The sequence below is a fragment of the Chiloscyllium plagiosum genome, chromosome 12, assembly GCF_004010195.1.
Source record: "Chiloscyllium plagiosum isolate BGI_BamShark_2017 chromosome 12, ASM401019v2, whole genome shotgun sequence".
Taxonomy (NCBI): Eukaryota; Metazoa; Chordata; class Chondrichthyes; order Orectolobiformes; family Hemiscylliidae; genus Chiloscyllium; species Chiloscyllium plagiosum.
In genome coordinates, this window is record NC_057721.1 from 5238417 (window position 1) to 5244760 (window position 6344).

Genomic DNA, 6344 nt, shown 5'->3' on the forward strand with positions numbered 1-6344 from the left:
AGGGGTATCGACTGGCTTAATGGCAGGTCTTTTTCCCCGAGGATGGGTGTTTTCATGACTCAGGGGCACATTTTTAAGGTGAGAGGAGAGAGCTTTAAAAAAGACACAAGGGATTTTTTTTTTACACAGAGGATGATTCGTGTGTGGAATGAGCGTCCAGAGGAAGTGGTGGATGCGGGCACAGTTACAATGTTTAAAAGACACTTGGATAAGAATATGAATAGGAAAGGTTTGGAGAGATAGGGTCAGGAGCAGGGTAGGTAGGACTAGTTTAGTTTATGGTTGTTACCGAGTGGTCGGATTGAAGGGAGCATTTCCATGCTCTATGACTCTATGACTTTGCCAACTAACAAACAACAGACAGACAGACTGACAATTCACTCTGACAAGATGATCTGGGCTTGGGCGTTAGAGAGCATCTTTTCGAAAGTGACAGAAATGTGCGAATCAATGATAAAATGGTTAGACGCATCAGAGATGAACTGATAAGTCGAGAAGTATGAAGTGATATATTGTGGTAGGAAGAAGCCAAATAAACCAGATGGTGGAACTTTTAAAGGTGCTGCAGGAAGAGAGAGACTTGGAGCTAGAATAGGAACATGTCTTTGGAAAGTGACGCTCCAGGACGAGAAGCTTGTTTCAAAAAGCGTTTGGATTCGCTGCTTTCGTGACTCTGTTGATTAAGACAAGGATGTGGAACAGGCCAACATAAAGAAGGAAAGTGAAGTCTCAGAGGGAAAAGGAGAAGGAGGAGAAAAAGAGGTATTTGATGGAGCCTGAAACCTGAGTGCTAAGGTCAGCAAACTTCAGAATTGTCCTGGAGTCATTGAGAATTGAAGGTTAATCTCCAGAACACTGCTGCAGGAGGAAAATCACAGGAGTACATTTTAAAATAAACCACTTGCTTTTCATTTTATTTAGGGATTACATGGTTGGATCCTTTTTTGCTTTAAAAATGAGATGACCACAAAGTACTGTGTTCTTCGCATATATTGGGTGATTTTAGGTGACCTTCCTGCCATTAATTCCACCCCCCCCCCCGATTTATCAGACTTAGGGAACAGATGCTGAGAAACTCTGGCTTACCTTTGCCAGTGGATGAGTTTGATGGCTGTGCAGCAAGTCCTGGGGTGGGAGGCGAACCCAGAGCCTTGTGGATCAGAGGCAGGGAGAGTGAGTCACTCCTACCCCTTCCTAATATCCATTTTTGTGTGTATCAGTTTTAAAAAAAAAAATTAGAAGGAAGAAAATGGCCCTTTGACTGGTTGGGTCTATTAGAGACTTGGGGTCATGTGATCAAAATGAACACATCCAAGAGTTTACAATCCTACCCCATCGTCTCCACCTGGAAAGGGGAAAGTGAAGCAGGAAATGCCAAAGACGCAAGAAAAAAGATGGAGGTGAGAAATGTTAGGATTCTACATTCCTACCTTGTATTTTGAGTTTCAAACAGAAACTGAAAGAAGCGCATGAGCTGACCAAAAAGCATTTAAAGAATGCTCAACAAACAATGGAAAATAAGCAAATAAATAGGACAATGTTGTGATGTGGGAGACAGGGTACATACATTGTCACCTGTCTTTGGGGAAACATTAAAGCAAGGTTAATGGACCTTGTCAAATTAAAAAGCAGCTCACTGGTGTAAAATATGCAGTGAGTACTTCAGACAAGAGAGAATGTCAGCGATTGTGTCACTGGGTCATACAGCACGGAAACAGACCCTTCAATCCAACCAGTCCATGTCGAACATAATCCCAAACCAAACTAGTCCCACCTGCCTGCTCCTGGCCCATATCCCTCCCAGCCTTTCCTCTTCATACACTTATCCAAATGTCTGTGGAACATTGCAATTGTACCCACACCCACCAGTTCCTCAGGAAATTCATTCCACACACAAACCACCCTCTGTGTAAAAGAGTTTGCCCCTTGTGTCTTCTTTAAATCTCTCTCCTCTCACCTTAAAGATGTGGACCCTCATCTTTTAATCCTTTATCCTAGGGAAAAGACAACTATTATTAAGCCTATCTATACCCCTCATGATTTTATAAACCTCTATAAGGTCGTTCTCAACTTCCTGTGCTCCAGTGAAAAAAATCCCAGCCTATCCAGCCTTTCTTTATAACTCAAACCTCCATACCTGGAAACATCCTGGTAAATCTCTTCTGACCCCTCTCCAACTTAATAATATCCTTCCAGTAACTGGGCGACCAGAACTGGACCTGGTGTTCCAGAAGAGATGTTATCGATATTATGACAGGAGAGGATAGTCAGGGGAAGGTATAGTTATGGCAGTGAACAAAATAGGGAGTGAAATGAAATTGGGACAGTGGGGACAATCGGAAAAAGAGTCAAAAACTGAAAATCTAAAAGTTAGTCCCCCGCAATCAGTTTAAAACATTAGATAGGTTTTTGTTGCTTTCAGAAAAATATCAAACAGATGTAACAAAGGTTACTATAAGCTCAGAAAGTATGAATAATCCAGGGTACGCAGCTTTGACTGTTTATAATGTTAGCATAGGGAATGTGTTCCCTATAAACAACAGCTTTACAGGCTTTATATGGATAAATTAGTTCAAGTGAGATTAATGATGAACAATGACATTATTAAACTGGGTCTTTATACCTGGAACTCACCTGTTGCAGTCAGATGGTTTGCAAAGACTCTGTGTTGATTATTGTAAAGTTAATGTGTTAATAAAAGCTGGGTCATTTCCTATTCTGAGATTGGAGGTTTGTTTTAAAAGAATTGGGCATACACAATTCAGCACCAGCTTGCTAAAAGGGTATTGACAAGGTTGGAGGATCTGAGCTACAGGGAGAGGTTGAATAGGCTGGGGCTGTTTTCCCTGGAGGGCCGGAGGCTGAAGGGTGATCTTATAGAGGTTTATAAAATCATTAGGGGCATGGATATGATAAATAGACAACGTCTCTTCCCTGGAGTGGGGTAGTCCAGAAGTAGAAGGCATAGGTTTAGAGTGAGAGGGGAAAGATATAAAAGAGACCTAATGGGTAACATTTTCATGGAGAGGGTGGTACGTGTATGGAATGAGCTGCCAGAGGATGTGGTGGAGGCTGGTACAATTGGAACACTAAAAAGACATCTGGATGGCTATTTGAATAGGATGGGTTTGGAGGGATATGATTTGCAGGTGGGACTAGATTGGGTTGGGATATCTGGTCGGCATGGACAAGTGGACTGAAGGGTCTGTTTCTATGCTGTACATCTCTGTGACTCTATGACAAGTGCCACTGACTGATAGATCCAGAGAACTATCAGATTTGGGAACACCAGATAGAATTTATTAATGTAAAGTCACACCATTTGGAATGAAAACTGCACCAACAACCTTATAATAAAGTACTCAAAGAACTCTATGTCTGTGTGATTTACTTTGACGAGTTTATTACGTTTGAGAAACCTGGAAATGACACTTAGACCAGTCGATGAAACTGTTCAGTTACGAAGATCCAGTTTGGTTATCAATCTGGCTACAAATGAATTTCTGACTCCTGATGAAGAGCTTATGCCCGAAACGTCGATTCTCCTGCTCCTCACATGCTGCCTGGCCGGCTGTGCTTTTCCAGCACCACACTCTGGACTCTGATCTCCAGCATCTGCAGTCCTCACTTTCTCCGAGAAATGAATTTGCCAAGCAAAAGTAATTAATTGCCACACTGGTTGAGCAGCACCGAGAGAAGTGAAAGTAGGAGTGGTTTGGATTTTCCTATCCAATGTGACATTTCACACAATACTGGCATGAGTGGATTCTGCACCTCTGATTGGCCACTTCCCACCAGAGGTCCATAAATTGGATTGAATGTGCTGAGATGACAGGGTGGGAGTTTCCACTTTACCCCTTCCCTGCATCCCTTCAAAAGACCCTAGGCTCAGCCCCATCTTTCAGATTTCAAGGATCAGAATGCAGCAGTGAGTATAGGTCAAGGATACTCCACAATAACAGAGTCCAAGTGCAAACGTTCCAAACCTGTCAAGTTTATGAATAACAGCCATCTCTCTCCCGCAGGCCATCAAGGACTCCAGATATAGTTTAATGCTTGACATAATTAGATGCTTTTCACAAAGGCCTACTTACATGGAGAAATGTACTTGTGTTGAGGGGCCACTGCTTTCTCTGCGAAATGGGAGCAACGTAAACATTGTAAATCAGGGCTGTCAAACTGAAATGTTCTGTTTAATTGCGTTCCTCCAAAACAATAGGACGTTGTAGGAAGCACATTCCCATAGGCCCCTTCATTTACAGAGCTGCAGTTCGTCTCAGGATCTAAACATTTCTGTTTAGATGTCATTGGTTTCACATTCTCCACTGTGATCGAGCAGGACTTACCAGGATGTTGCCAGAACCGGGAGGAGGGGGGGGAGGTTTGAGTTATGAAGAGAGGCAGGGACTCTTGTCACTGGAGTGCAGGAGGTTGAGAGGTGACCTTATAAAATCACGAGGGGTGTCTTTTCCTGAGGATCTTGAATTTCGAGACCAGGCGGGCATATTTTTAAGGTGAGAGGAGAAAGATTTAGAAAAACAGTAGAGTGGCTTTTATTTGTCAATATACAACTGATACAGTAAAAATGAGACAGCGTTCACTCCAGGACCAAGGGTGCTACATGGACAGCACAAACTAGACAATCATAGACAGGGCAACATAGTGTGCAAAAGAAGTGCAAGGCACACACATTACAGTGTAATAAAAGAATTATGAATAATTGACATTTTTCTAGCAGCAATTCGAAGTCAAGCACAGAATTTCAGATGGGAAAGAGTCCAATCATACAGTGTTAAGGAGCCTGATGGCTTGAGGGAAGAAACTGTCGCACAGTCCAGCCGTGAGAGACTGAATCTCCAGCATCATCTGCCAGGTGGTAGGAGGGAGAAGAGTTTGAGTGAGGGGTGTGTGGGGTCTTCCACAAAAGATGTGAAGGACAACAGTTTTACACAGGTTTACATGTGGAATGAACTTCCAGAGGAAGTGGTGGATATAGTGGCAAGATATAAAAGACATTTAGGTAAGTACATGAATAAGAAATGTTTGGAGGGATACGGGCCAAGTGCAGGCAGGTGGGACTAGTTTATTTTGGGATTATGGTTGGCATGGACTGGTTAGACAGAGGGATCTGTTTCTGTGCTGTATGACACTATGTCTCTATATGGGTAGAATGTTTTGGACTAGACAGAAGGGGGGGGGGGTGAGTTTGTTTGCCAGCGTTGTAGGGATGCTACAATATTGGCAGGGCTGTCCTGTTTTCTGATTCCCAACAACATCCTATCATAGGCCAATTGTGCAAAGGTGAGAGGGTGGGTATCTGATTGGGCCACTTAAAATCAACTGGGATTGTCTGCAACCAGTGGGGTTCAGCTTAGCTCTTTTGAGGTTGCTATGCAGTTTTGAGGCGTGTGTGCAGTTTTATACTGTTTTCAATGAAGAATGGATATGGTTTTATTTTGTCCTGTGGACATGGGTACAGTTATGTACTGTTTTGGGTGTAATATAACTTCATTTCTGCTTTGAGGGATGTGAGTAGTTTCAGACATGTCTCAGTGTGCACGTTTGAGGTGTTAGTATAGTTTTATACATGTCTAGGAGTGTGAGTGCAGTTCGATATGTTTCAGGGTTTGGGTACAGTATCATACATTTTTAGATGTGTTGGTACAGTTGTGTAGATGTTTGGGCAGTGGGTGCAGTTCTATACATCTGTAGACATGTTACAGTTTTATACATTGTTAGATGTGTTGGTACAGTTTTATACAAGTTTGAGGAGTGCGTGCAGTTCCATACATGTTTAGACATGTCAGGACAGTTTTATACATGTTTAGATGTGTTGTTACAGATTTTTACATGTTTGGGGTGTATGTACATTTTATATATGTTTAGAGATGTTCATACAATTTTATATATGTTTAGATGATGATGGCTCAATGGTTAGCACTGCTGCTTCACAGCGCCAGGGACCTGGGTTCAATTCCAACCTTGGGTGATTGTCTGTGTGAAGTTTGCATATTCTCCCCGTGTCTGCATGGGTTTCCTCCTGGTGCTCCTGTTTCCTCCTACAATCCAAAAGATGTGCAGGTTAGGTGAATTGACCATGCTAAATTGCCCATAATATTCAGGGATGTCATAGAGATGTACAACATGGAAACAGACCCTTCAGTCCAACCTGTCCACGCCGACCAGATATCCCAACCCAATCTAGTCCCACCTGCCAGCACCCGGCCCATATCCCTCCAAACCCTTCCTATTCATATACCCTTCTAAATGCCTCTTAAATGTTGCAATTGTACCAGCCCCCACCACTTCCTCTGGCAGCTCATTCCATACACGTACCACCCTCT